At 42.0% G+C, this 14102-nt stretch overlaps 1 pseudogene; it reads right to left on the reverse strand.

Annotated features, from left to right (window-relative positions):
• Positions 1-7022: 7022 nt before the first annotated feature.
• LOC128928715 (olfactory receptor 11A1-like) lies at positions 7023-9136 on the reverse strand (annotated as a pseudogene).
• Between the last annotated feature and the right edge of the window lie 4966 nt (positions 9137-14102).

Consider the following 14102-nt stretch of genomic DNA (forward strand, 5'->3'; position numbering starts at 1 on the left):
CGCCTCCTGGGTTCAGGCAATTCTCCTGCCTCAGCCTCCTGAGTAGCTGGGATTACAGGCATGCGCCACCACGCCCAGCTAATTTTTTGTATCTTTAGTAGAGACGGGGTTTCACCATGTTGACCAGGATGGTCTCGATATCTTGACCTCGTGATCCACCCGCCTCGGCCTCCCAAAGTGCTGGGATTACAGGCTTGAGCCACCGCGCATGGCCATGAAGTTTCTATTCAGAGTTCCCCTGCTCTTAGCTCTAGTCATCAGCAAAGGAGTCAAGGGTTTTCTTTTTCTCCCCTTTAACTGTGAGGTCAGTGTTGCTGGAACAAAAATTTCTGAAAATGAGAACAAGCCTAATCTTTCCTAATAAAGTTTATTGGTTTTGAATAAAGCAGTGGAAGATCAAAGCATTACTTATGTATGGAATGGCAGTTTTTCCTGTCCAGAGAACTGCCACTTCTACTGGTGGCCACTCTGCCCTGTCGTGACCTCTACTGTGGGGCAAAATGATTGCTTGCCTTTCTTCTAGTGTAGCCCCCTTCCCTCTGCTGCTTGCTTCTTTGGGTGCAGCATAAATCAAGTTTTTCGGATATGTGTTTGAATTCAGCAGCTCTGAGGCAAACTGCTTCAAAGTCCATTTACATCCAGATTTTGGGATGATCAAAAAGCTCTGCTGCTGCTTTCTTTTTTTTTTTTTTTTTTTTTAAATGGGCATTTTTTAAATGTCTGGCTGGCTAGAATCATGGACGTGTGTTTGTTTCTTGCTCTTCTAATACCACTGAGAGCTTCAAGAGTAAAAGAGAACAAAAGCAGCCATAGGTAGCCAGCGGAAAAAGCGCCATTTATTGAAAAATACCATCCTTTCCTTAGCACAGTACAGTGCCACCTTTGTCCTGTCAGAGGATCATATTTGTGAAAGTCACCATTCTGTTCCACTGATCTGTTTGCCTGTCTTTTCACCAATACTACGTTATCTTAATTACTATAGCTTTGTAATAGGTATTGATATCTGGAAGTGTGAGATGTCTGGTTTTATTTTTCTTCACAAAAGCTACTTCAGCTACTCTTCAGTTGATTTTTTTTTTTTTTGAGACAGAGTCTCACTCTATCACCCATGCTGGAGTGCGGTGGAGCAATCTCAACGCACTGTAATCTCTGCCTCCTGGGTTCAAGCAATTCTTGTGCTTCAGACTCCGGAGTAGCTGGGATTACAGGCATACGCCACCAAACCTGGCTAATTTTTGTATACTTGACAGAGATGGGATTTCACATGTTGTCCAGGCTGGTCTCAAACTCCTGGCCTCAAGTAATCCACCTACCTCGGCCTCCCAAAGTGCTGGGATTTATAGGCGTGAGCCATTGTGCCCAGCCCTAATTGATTTTTAAAAGACTGAAAACAATGTTGACCTTCTAGGATTGAATAAAAATACTCCACATCCAAAGCTCTGTCAAAAGAAGTGCCCCAAGGAAAAAAATTGACTTCCCCCACTTTTTTTTTTTTTTGAGACTTTCACTCTTACCATGCAGGCTGGAGTGCAGTGTTGCCATCTCAGCTCCCTGCAACCTCCATCTCCCCGGTTCAAGTGATTCTCCTGTCTCAGCCTCCCAGGTAGCAGGGATTACAGGCACCTGCCACTACGTGGAGTGCAGTGGCGTGATTTTGATCTCAGCTCACTGCAACCTTTGCCTCCGGGGTTTAAGCAATTCTCTTACGTCAGCCTCCTGAGTAACTGGGATTACAGGCAGGTGCTACCATGCTCAGCTAATTTTTTTGTATTTTTAGTAGAGACGGGGTTTTACCATGTTGGCCAGGTTGGTCTCAAATTCCTGAGCTCACGTCATCCTCCTGCCTCAGCCTCCCAAAGTGCTGGGATTACAGGTGTGAGCCACTGCGCCCGGCCAACTTTTATTTCTTAAGTGCATAGTAAACATCCACAAAAAAAGATGTATGCACTCTTAACTTTGATGATTTTATGTAGGGAGCAGAAAGCAGTGAAGGAGTGGCATTAGATTTTGATTAAGGATCTGTTTATATTAGTTACTGGTTGGATTACTCTGCATGGGAACTTTAAATTCCCTCCCTGGGTTTGTAATGGGACAAAGGATAGGGCCTCATCTAAATCTCCTTTCTGGGTAACTAACCATGAAATTACGGATCAGTAAACATATTTTAACCAAATGTAATGCGAATCACCAAGGGAGGTACAGAATCTGCATCCCTACAATGAAGAATCTTGCTAATTAAGGAGGGTTAGGGTTTGTGGTGGGAGAGTAAAGAGGACTCTTTGGAGAAGTACTGGAGTGAGAAAGACTATTTGTCAGTGTCTTTGCTGTGTCATAAACTACCCCAAAACTCGGTGGCTTACAACAGCATTTATTTTCTTGCTCCTGGGTGTAGTGGATTGCTGGTGGGTTGGGGTGGGGAGGAGACTCTATTTCAGGAGCCAGAATTTGGGTTGAGATCAGATCTGTTCCAAATGTTTCATTCTGGGATGTGGGTAGATGGAAAGTGCAGCTCTCTTCTGGCAATCACAGAAGCACAAGAGGCCAAATGACACCAGGCAAGCACATTTTTCATTTCTACTTGTGTCTTACCTGTTAACATTTCATTGGCTAAAAGCAGGTTGCATGACCAAATTCAACCTTGATGTAGTGGGAAAATAATACTCTGTCCAATATGTGAACTGGAAGATCACATGAAGTAGGTAAGGAATTGGGAATAACAATTCATTCTATCCAAGGAAGACACAGGATTTTTTTTGAGACAGAGTCTTGCTCTTGCCCAGACTGGAGTGCAGTGGTACCCTCTTGGTTCACTGCAACTTCTGCCTCCTGAGTTCAAGCTATTCTTGTGCCTCAGACTCCTGAATGTTAGGGACAAGCTGTACAAGCTGACCCCTTCTCCCCACAACCCCTACCTAGATGCCACATCAAGGCTGCCAGACATGCTGCAATTAAGCAAAGCCTGATTACAGCCATCTGGGCATTTCAAGGGAGGACAGGGAAAACATGTTGGTTATCCATACTTACAAATTCCTGTTTGACACATACCTGTAAAAAAATTCCTGGTTTTTCTCTTTTTTTAAAAAGACTGTCGTCACAAAAGTCACAGGATAATATATTGTAGGTCTGTTACAAGTTAACAAACTATCTCTGTGCCTGTTACCAGTGAATAGATGACCTTAGTCCTGAAACTCCCTTATGCCCCTTTCACCCTTTATAAACCCCTGGTTTTGTAAGTCCAGGGCTGCCTCCTCTGACTGTTATGGAGCAGCCTGGCAGGTTAATAAAACTTTCTTGCCTGACTTTTGGTCTATTCTCCTTTCTCTTGGCTACCCTTACACTGAGTAGCTGCGATTACAGGCATGCACCACCACACTCAGCTAATTTTTGTATTTTTAATAGAGACAGGGTTTCACCATGTTGGCCAGGCTGGTCTCAAACTCCTGACCTCAAGTGATCCACCTGTCTAGGGCCTCCCAAAGTGCTGGGATTGCAGGTGTGAGCCACCACACCTGGCCACCACCTTGCTGCTTTTAAATGGTTGATAGGAGTATCCAATGGAGATACTTTGTGTATCTCTATTGCCAGATCATATCATGGATTACCAGTGCTCTCATTACTACTGAACATAGAGTCATTAGCATCTTTAGGTCAAAACAAATTTGACTAGGTATGATTCTAAGTGGAATCATACAGTATGACTGACTTTTGTGACTGACTTATTTCACTTGGATTAATGTTTTCAATGTTCATCCACATGTCAGAATTTCCTTCCTTTTTATTTTTATTTTTCTATTTTGAGGCAGGATCTTGCTCTGTCACCCAGGCTGGAGTGCAGTGGCATGATCATAGCTTGCTGCAACCTTGACCTGTTAGGCTTAAGAGGTCATTCCAGGTCAGCCTCCCAAGTAGTTGGGACTACTGGTGTGCACCACCACAACAGGCTAATTTTTTTTTTTTTTTTTTTTTTAACAGATGTCTTCTTACTATATTGTCTAGGCTGGTCTCAAACTCCTGGGCTCAAATGATCCTCTCACCTTGGTCTCTCAAAGTGCTGGGATTATAGGCACGAGCCACTGCATCCACCTTTGCTTCCTTTTTTCCCCCAGAGGTATTTACTATCTACCTTCCTTCCTTTTTAAGGCTGTATAATCCATTATACATATACATCACACTTTAGTACCCATTTATCTGTCAATGGACATTTGGGTTACTTCCACATATTGGCTCTTCAGATTAATGCTACTATGAGCATGGGTATACAATTATCTGTTTTGTTTTTGAGACAGGGTCTTACTCTCCTACCCAGGCTGAAGTGTGGTGGCATGATCTTGGCTCACTGCAGTCTCCTCATCGTGGGTTCAAGCGAACCTCCTGCCACAGCTTCCTGAGTAGCTGGGAGTACAGGCACTTGACTCCATGCTGGCTAGTTTTTATATTTTTTGTAGAGATAGGGTTTTGCAATGTTACCTAGGCTGGTCTAGAACTCCCGAGTTCAAGCCATCTGCCCAAAGTGCTGGGATTATAGGCGTGAGCCACTGCGCCTGGCCAAATATCTGTTAACAGCCCTGCTTTCAATCCTTTTGGGTATATATCCAGAAATGGAATTACTGGATCATATGGACATTCCATTGTTAATATCTGAGGGATTGCCATACTGTTTTCCCAAGGGGCATCACCATTTTACTTTCCTACTATCAGTGTACAAGGATTCCAATTTCTCCATATCCTTGCCAACATTTGTTGTGTTATTCCTTTAATGTTGTTGGTTTTAATTGCCAGAAGTTTGTTTAGAAATTTTGCATTTATGTTCATGAACAATTGTTGATCTGTAGTTTCTCTTTTCTTTCTTTTTTTGAGATGGAATCTTACTACATCACCCATGCTGGAGTGCCATGGTACCATCTTAACTCACTGCAACTTCCATCTGAGTTCAAGCGATCCTCCTGCCTTAGACTCCCGATTACAGGCTGAGATTACAGGTGCCCACCACGCCTAGCTAATTTTTTTTTTTTTTTGTAGTTTTAGTAGAAACGGGGTTTCACGATGTTGCCAGGCTGGTCTTGAACTCCTGACCTCAAGTGATCCACCCATCTCAGCCTCCCAAAGTGTTGAGATTACAGGCGTGAGCCACTGCACCTGGCAGAAGTTTCATTTCTTTCTTTTTTTGATATGGAATCTCACTTTGTTGCCAGGCTGGAGTGCAGTGGTGTGATCTTGGTGCACTGCCACCTCCGCCTCTGGGTTCAAGTGATTCTCCTGCCTCAGCCTCCTGAGTAGCTGGGACTACAGGTGCACACCACCATGCCCAGCTAATTTTTGTATTTTTTTTTTTTTTTGAGACGGAGTTTCACTCTTGTTACCCAGGCTGGAGTGCAATGGCGTGATCTCGGCTCACCGCAACCTCTGCCTCCTGGGTTCAGGCAATTCTCCTGCCTCAGCCTCCTGAGTAGCTGGGATTACAGGCACGCGCCACCATGCCCAGCTAATTTTTTGTATTTTTAGTAGAGACGGGGTTTTTTTTTAGAAATTGTTTATTACATCTAAGTTTTAATATTTATAATCATAAAGTTCATAATATTCCTTATTATTTTTTTAAAATATAGAATGAGGGCTGGGACTAGGGTGAGGCAAGTGAAATAGCGGTGGTGCAAAACTTGAGGCACTCTTAGGGTTGTGCAAAGTGACCCCTTTACTTTTACCTCCTAAGTGTCTTGTTCACCATACCCTTGTCCTATTCTGATAATCTCCATTGTAGTTCAGTGTAGATATTGGTAGCTTGTGTCTTCTTTTTTCCCCTTGTTAGTCTGACTAAAGTTCTTTGTTTTGTTCTGTTGCCCAGGCTGGAGTGCAGTGGCACTATCATGGCTCACGGCAGCCTCAATCACCTGGGTTCAGGCAGTCTTCCTCCTTCACCCTTCTGTGTAGCTGGGACAGCAGGTGTGTGCCATCACACTTGGATAATCTTTTAATTTTCTCTAGAGACAATGTCTCACTTTGTTACCTAGGCTGGTTTTGAACTCCTAGCCTCAAGCTGTCCTCCAGCCTTGGCCTCTCAAAGTGCTGGGATTACAGGCATGAGCCACTGCACCTGGCTTAAAGTTCTATTAAATGTATTGATCTTATTAAAGCAACAGCATTTAAAAAATTATTATTATACTTTAAGTTCTGAGATACATATGCAGAACATGAAGGTTTGTTAACATAGGTATTCATGTGACACTGTGATTTGCTGCACCCATCAGCCCGTCATCTACATTAGGTATTTCTCCTAATGCTATCCCTCCCCTAGCCTCCCACCCCAGCTTTTGTTTTTATTAATATTTTTCTATTGTTTTTCTGTTTTCTAATTCAGTGATTTCCACTTTGATTCTTTTTTTTTTTTTTTACTCATAGGTTGTAGGACACTTCACTTGGGTCCACTTTGATTCTTCCTTTCTTCTGCCGACTTTGAGTTTCATTTGTTCTTTTCCTTTTTTTTTTTTTTGATATGGAGTCTGATTCTGTCACCCAGGCTGGAGTGCAGAGTGCAATGGCACAATCCCAGCTCACTGCAACCTCTGCCTCCCAGGTTCAAGCGATTCTCCTGCCTCAGCCTCCTGAGTAGCTGGGATTATAGGCATACACCACCATGTCTGGCTACTTTTTGCATTTTTGGTGGAAATGGGTTTCACTACATTGGCCAGGCTGGTCTCAAACCTCAAGTGATCCGCCTCCCTTGGCCTCCTGAAATTTTGGGATTACAGGCATAAGCCACTTCGCGTGGCCTATTATGCCATTTTATATAAAGGAGTTGACCGTCAGCAGATTTTGGTATGGTGGGAGTGGTGTCAGGAGCTAATCCTCCATGGATACCGAGAGACAACTGTATGAATTCATTAATTTTTTTCAACTAATATTTATGGAATGTCTATAGTGTTTAGGCTCTCAACTAGGCAGGAGATTTTGATCCCTACCCAATTGCAACTGGAAAATACAGTTACCTCATTTTGCTAGACGTCCACTTTGAGTCTTACAGTCTCCATCTTTTTATTGTAATGGTCTCTAGTCCATCAGACTTTGAGGAAGGGCTAAGCTGAAATCAATCCAGGAAGAAGTCAGAAGTTGTCCTGCTCCCCTCAGTGAGTGTGTCCTGGAATGAGCTATCCGCTGAGCCTATGCAGAGCCCCCTTCACCTCTTGATTCTTGAGGCTGTGTGGATGATGGAGTTGACCATGGGAATGAATGCCATGTATAGGACGGAGAAGATCTTTCGAAGCAAGGGGGACGTGTGGTCTGTTGGGGCCACATAGACCAGGAAGGTGCCATAAAATAGCCCATCTATGCTGAGGTGGGAGGAACAGGTGAAGAAGGCTTTCTGCCTCTCATGGCTTGATGGTATTTGCAGTACAGGCCTCAGAATAAAGGCATAGGATGCCACCATCAGTAGGAAGGGAGCCAGTGTCAGGAAGCCTGAGATGCTGACTTCAGCCCCCCACAGGACACCCTACAGAATGGCACTACTGTTGGGGCAAAGTCACAGGAATAGTGGCCAATTTCCCTGCTGCCAGGACAGAGGTGCTGCCAGGGCCAGAGTGAAGGCAGAGGAGAAAAAGCCACTGAACCAAGCACCAGTGGCCAGGCAACTACAAAACCAGGTGCTCATCAGGGCAGGATAGTGAAAGGGGCGTCAGATGGCCAAGTAACAGTCATAGGACATGGCAGAGAGTAGGAGGCACTCAGCTGCAGCCAGTGAGGAAAACACGTAGAACTGGCCCAGATAGCTGACTAGTGAGATGACTTCCCTCCCCACCAGAATACTCTGCAATGGCTGCAGTATGATGTTGGAGGAATAACCAGTCTCCAGCTGGGAGGAGTGGCAGAGGAAGAAGCACATTGGTGTGTGGAGTGTCCGACTAGAGGCCACAGCCAGCACGATGAGAGCATTGTCCCTGATTGTCACCACATAGATGGCCAGGAAGAGAGTGAAGGGAAGGAAGCCCAGGTGTTGCAGCTCCTCGAAGCCCACTAGGATCAGCCAGGTAGGCTGGTTCCCACTGTCACCACTTGACTGCTTCTTCTTCCAGCTCTGATCTCAAGAGAAGAGAGGAAGGTAGTTAATATTTTCTAAGATCCTATTATGGGCACACTCCATGCTTGGCTTATCCATTTATTCATCACAGCACACACTGGAGACAGGCCTTATTGTCTCCCAGCTGTGGAAGAGAAACAGACCTGGTTTGTTCAAGTCAATTATTCATTGCCATTATGATGGAGTCATGATGTGAAACCAGATTTGCCTGACTCTAAGGCTCCTGAATGGTCTACTGTTCTACAGTGCTTTCTCAACCTGTTCCACCCACCTTCCTTTTTCTTTTTTTTTTTTTTTCAGATAGGGTCTTACCCAGATTAGAGTGCAGTGGTGCAGTCACAGCTCACTGCAGCCTCGACTTCCTGGGCTCAAGCCATCCTCCCACCTCCGCCTCCCAAGTTGCTGGGACTGTAAACACATGCCACCATGCTTGGCTACTTTAAAAACTTTTTTTTTTTTTTAAATAGAAGGCTGGGTGCGGTGGCTTATGCCCATAATCCCAGCACTTTGGGAGGCCAAGGTGGGCAGATCACAAGGTCAAGAGATCAAGACCATCCTGGCCAACATGGTGAAACCTCGTCTCTACTGAAAATACAAACATTAGCTGGGCATGGTGGCATGTGTCTATAGTCCCAGCTACTTGGGAGGCTGAGGCAGGAGGCGGAGGTTGCAGTGAGCTGAGATTATGCCACTGCACTCCAGCCTGGAGACAGAGCGAGACTGCGTCTCAAAACACAAATAAACAAAAACAAATAGAAATGAAGTCTCCTTATGTTGTCCACGCTGGTCTCAAATTTTTGGGCTCAAGTGATTCTCTCAAAGTTCTGGGATTATAGGCATGAGCCACTGGACCCAGCCCCAAATGCTTTTTAAGTGATAGAAATCAAAATCAAAGAGCAGCATAATATTCTTCCGGTCGGCAGGGAGCTATTTACCTGGCAGTCCTGGCTGGGCACCAACAGGAGGACCACAAGTGGTGAACTGTGGAAGGGTGGGAGGTGCGCCCATCACCTCCAGGGGAGTTTGTCCTATTCTGAAGTCAGGCACATCCCTGAGGCTGTCACTCATCTCAGACTATTTTTTCTTTCCAAGAAATCGTGACGTGGAAATCCAGTTGAGCAATCTACAGCATCTATTCAGTGAGGTATGCAACACAGAAAGGTCTGAATTAACCCAGATCCCACTCCCCTGGGAAACCACTCTTTCTCCTTGGACAGGTGGCCTGGTGACCCTTGGTAAAGCCATTTCCAAACTTTGCCCAATCTCTGATCAGTTTGTTGGAATCTGGAAACACTCTGTTTTTCTTGGTTCTCCTGCCTTATATTTTCCATACAGGTCAAATGCTCAGTTTATCTTAACTGTGGGTTCTTTAGAAACTTCTCTTCTGATACAGGTTTCCTTCTCTCAGTTATTGCAGCACTACCTTCACACCAAATGCATAGGAGGATCTTGTGGAATGAATAAATGAATTCCAACAGCAAATTGCCATGAAAAACTTGCAGCATCTGACAGTTAATGCTAGAGTCAGACAAAGAGACATTTAAGTGACTACTAAAAGAGAGGAGGAATCATTGGTCATCCCCTATAGTTGAGGGAATATTGGAAGCTTGAGATAGAATCATGAATAAGAATGGATATGGAAGTAAAAAAATATGTGTGTGTAGGAGGAAGAAACCAGAAAGCTCAATGTGATAGAGAGTTTTCTGACTTTTGAAATTAAGAAAGATGACATCTCACATTTGCAGATGGCAATGAGAATAGAGGGTTTTTGTGTTTCTGGCCTGATTCTACCTTTCTTCTGGCTTTGGGCTTCCATCATGAAGACCCACATTCAGTTATATGGGGATACAGACACAGAACAAACTGAATGTTTTCATACGTATTTGAACATATTCTGTCCTTTATATACTAATGATTTCTTAAAGAGCGAAGGAGTGACTTGAATTGAGAGTGAAATAGGATTCTGGGTTTAGCAGAGACATGGAGCAAAGGAAGAAACTAATGAAACTAACCAAACCAACCAATCAGTCAACTGACCTGAAACTTCTCAAGTCCACTCTGAGCCAATGCTTATAATTACAAACTTAGAAGCACTGCCCTTGCTGACCAGGGAATTTTACTTTGATCCCTGGTAAAATTCTCAAATAGATGCTTCATAGACTAGCTGGAAGTCCTGTAAGGGATCACCAGGATCTTTGTAATGCTGATCCTAATGTAAAACCTCATATAATGTATTTTACTGACAGTTTTAATACTTTAACAATTAGGAGAAAGGAGCAGAGAAAGGGCATATTAATCTTAGTAAAGATTCACAGAAAGGATGATGGCTGTGTGGTTAGAGATAATGCTTTTAGTTTGGTTACCATATACCAAAATTATTCATTAATGACTAAAAAGCTGAAGAAATCTGTCTGCTGAAAAGGAGGTGTAGATCTTATCTTTGTCACCTATTTTTAGCAATAACTTCAATAGACATAGTAAGTATACAAGGCACGTCAAACTTCAGATGATATGAAAGAGGGAAAGTCAATATTATAGGTGACAATTGTAATTCAAAATAATCTTGCCTTTGGAATGCCAAACTAAAAACAAGATGGATTTTAACAGAGGCACATATAAACTCTGCATGTAGATTTTAACAACCGGTTACACAAGTATAGGAAGGGTAAGACCCAATTTAATAGTCATTTATGTGAAAATAATTTAGGCTTGTTCTTGACTATCATGAATCAGGGCTTGAAAACTGTGAAATACAAGGGATGTATGAAGAATGTAGGGATGTTGACTCTGGAAAAGGCAAAATGAATGGAAGAATACGATAACTGTTTTCAAATATTCAAGAGACTCTTATAAAGAAGAGAGATTATATTTAGTCTACAGAACAAGGACCAAGGGTGTGGTGGTGCTGGAAAACCCATCACTACTCATCTGTGCTGACTTCCTAGAGGTGATTCTTAAGGGGCTAACTATTGTTATTTACTGGATTTTGGGGAGGGGGGGTATGAAAATAAGATAAGGCTCAGGGGACAGGGTCAGTGTGGGTGAAATGGAATTTCTAGAACCTCCAGAAGTTTGTTGGCAAATATGGGCCTCATCCACAGAAACTCCTGGAGCAAACATAAGACATTTAAAAAATACGATAAGCTCTCTTCCATATGTTTAGTTTGGGTCAGTGGTGGTCCTCTCTGTAGGCAAAGAGTAGTGTTGACCCAGATGAACTCCAGATACTGAGGCTCAGTGGAGACGGGGATGGACCTGCTTTGGGCTTGGAGTCAACTTCTCTCCTGGACATCTTTACCCCTAGACTAAATTCTTCTGCCAGCTGCCAGCTCTGCAGACTTTGTGAGCCCTTCAGGATAAACTAGTTGTAAATGTACTTATAGATGACTACATGAACTAGTATTCTCAATAAGGCTGTTAGCTAAATCCAGTAAGATGTTGGATGATATGTAATAAAAATAAAGTTTGGCTTTGGAATAACTGATGATCCTGAGCCATCCTTCATGAAGATAATCAGAAAACCAAGCCAATTGTCTTTCAAGACTAGTCTTAGATCATGATAAAAAACATGTGTCAACAATACATACACATTATAATAACTCTGCTGTTAAAATTTATTTCTAGCTTTTTATATGCACTTTTCATATAGCTATAATTATTATATGTACAATTTGAATCCTGATATTTTACCTAATATTATAAGCACGTTATATATCCCACATTAAAAATAATGATATAATAATCATTATGTAGCTCTAGCAGAATTTGCCTAACCATTTTTTTCATGGAATCTTTGGGTTGGGAGTGACTGTAAACTATATATAGGCCAACATTTCACTAAGAGGGGAGGTTATTTGTTCTCTTTATATATATTTTAATTGAAAAGAAGACAGTATCTTTTTAGGGCATCTCAGTGTTTCAACAAATTAAAAATTTAAAAACATTTATTTATTTTAACATTATTTGGGCAATGAATCATAGTTGCATACATTTATGGGATACAATTTAATGATATATGTATAAATGTGGCAGAATTAAATTAAGCTAATTAACATATCCATCATTTCACTTACCTATCTTTTTTTTATGGTGGGACATTTGACATTTACATCCTATTTGTATTATTATTATTGACCATATTCACCCCACTGTTGCAATAGATCCCAAGACTTACTCTTCCTACCTGAAACTTTGTACCCTTTGATCAACAATTCCCACCCTTCTCCCCAAACTCTCGTAACCATCCTTCTACGTTCTACTTCTATGAGATTAACTTTATTAGATTTTACATATAAATGAGATCATAAAATAGTTGTCTTTTTGTGCCTGGCTTATTTCACTTAGCACAATGTCCTACAGATTCATCCATGTTGTTGCAAATGATAGGGTGTTCACCACTTTTTTTTTTTTTTAAATTCTTGGCAGGCTCAAAACACCCACTTTTAAGGCTGAATAGTATTCTATTGTGTATATATGTTACATTTTCTTTATCTGTTCATCTATTGATGGACACTTAGGTTGTTCTCACATCTTGACTATTGTGAATAATGTTGCAATGAACAGAACACAGCTATTCCTTTGACATACTTGTTTCAGTTCCTTTGGATATGCAGAAGTGGGACTAATGGGTTGTATGGTAATTCTATTTTTAGTTTTTTGAGGAAACTCCATATCATTTTTCATAATGGGTGTACTAAGTTGTATTTTCACCATCAATGTATAAGAGTTCCCTTTTCGGAATGCATCCAGATCCCAAGGACACTCACATCATCATCAGCTGGATGATCACACAGACTGTCACTGCTATTGCTGGGTTGACTTCCTATCCATTTGACACTGTTCGCTGCCACAGGATGATGCAGTTGGGGCACAAAGGAACTGACATCATGTACACAGGCATGCTTGACTGCTGGAGGAAGACTGCTTGTGATAAGGAGGCAAAGCTTTCTTCAAGGGTGCATGGTCCAATGTTCTCAGAGGCATGGGTGGTGCTTTTTTGCTTGTCTTGTATGATGAAATCAAGAAGTACATGTAAGTTATTTCCTAGAAATTTCCCCCTGTGAACAGGCATGTTGTATTATATAGCGTATCTTGAGCATTCTTGACAGACTCCTGGCTGTCAGTTTATCAGTGGCAACTATTTACTGATTGAAAATGTGAAGCAATAATATTCATCTGACCAGTTTTCTCATAAAGCCATTTCCATGATGATGATGATGGGACTCAATTATATTTTTATTTCAGTCACTCCTGATAACAAATTTAGAGAAATAAAAAATCTAGGGCCGGAAGTGGTGGCTCATGCTTGTAATCCCAGCACTTTGGGAGGCCAAGGCAAGCGGATCATGAGGTCAAGAGATCAAGACCATCCTAGCCAACATTGTGAAACTCCATCTCTACTAAAAATACAAAAAATTAGCTGGGCATGGTGGCACATGCCTGTAATCCCAGCTACTGAGGAGGCGAGGCAGGAGAATTGCCTGAACCCAGGAGGCGGAGGTTGCGGTGAGCCGAGATCGCACCATTGCACTCCAGCCTGGGTAACGAGAGCGAAACTCCGTCTCAAAAAAAAAAAAAAAAAAAAACCTAGAAAAAAAAGTTCCCTTTTTTCCACATCCAACACTTGTTATCTTTCATCTTTTTTATAAAAGTCATTCTAACAAGTATGAAGCAATATCTCATTGTGGTTTTAATTCCATTTCCCTCATAATTAGTGATGCTGAGCAGTTTTTCATGTATTTATTGGTCATTTATATGACTTTTGAGAAATGTCTGTTCAGGTCCTTTGCTCATTTTTTAATTGGGTTAACTTATAAATAAACGTTTCGGAGCTCCACACATTAGGCCTTATTGGATGATCAAGACACAGGATCTGCCTGCAGATTAACTATGGTACAGTATGGAGTATGTGATGACTACTACAAAAGAGCTATATAGTTTATTGAGAAGGCTTAAGGGAAATTAACGGAGAGAGTGGAATATGCACTAGAATTTAAAACATAGTAAAGGTTTTGGAAAGTTAAAAATGAGGGTA

The sequence above is a fragment of the Callithrix jacchus genome, chromosome 9 (assembly GCF_049354715.1).
Source record: "Callithrix jacchus isolate 240 chromosome 9, calJac240_pri, whole genome shotgun sequence".
Taxonomy (NCBI): domain Eukaryota; kingdom Metazoa; phylum Chordata; class Mammalia; order Primates; family Cebidae; genus Callithrix; species Callithrix jacchus.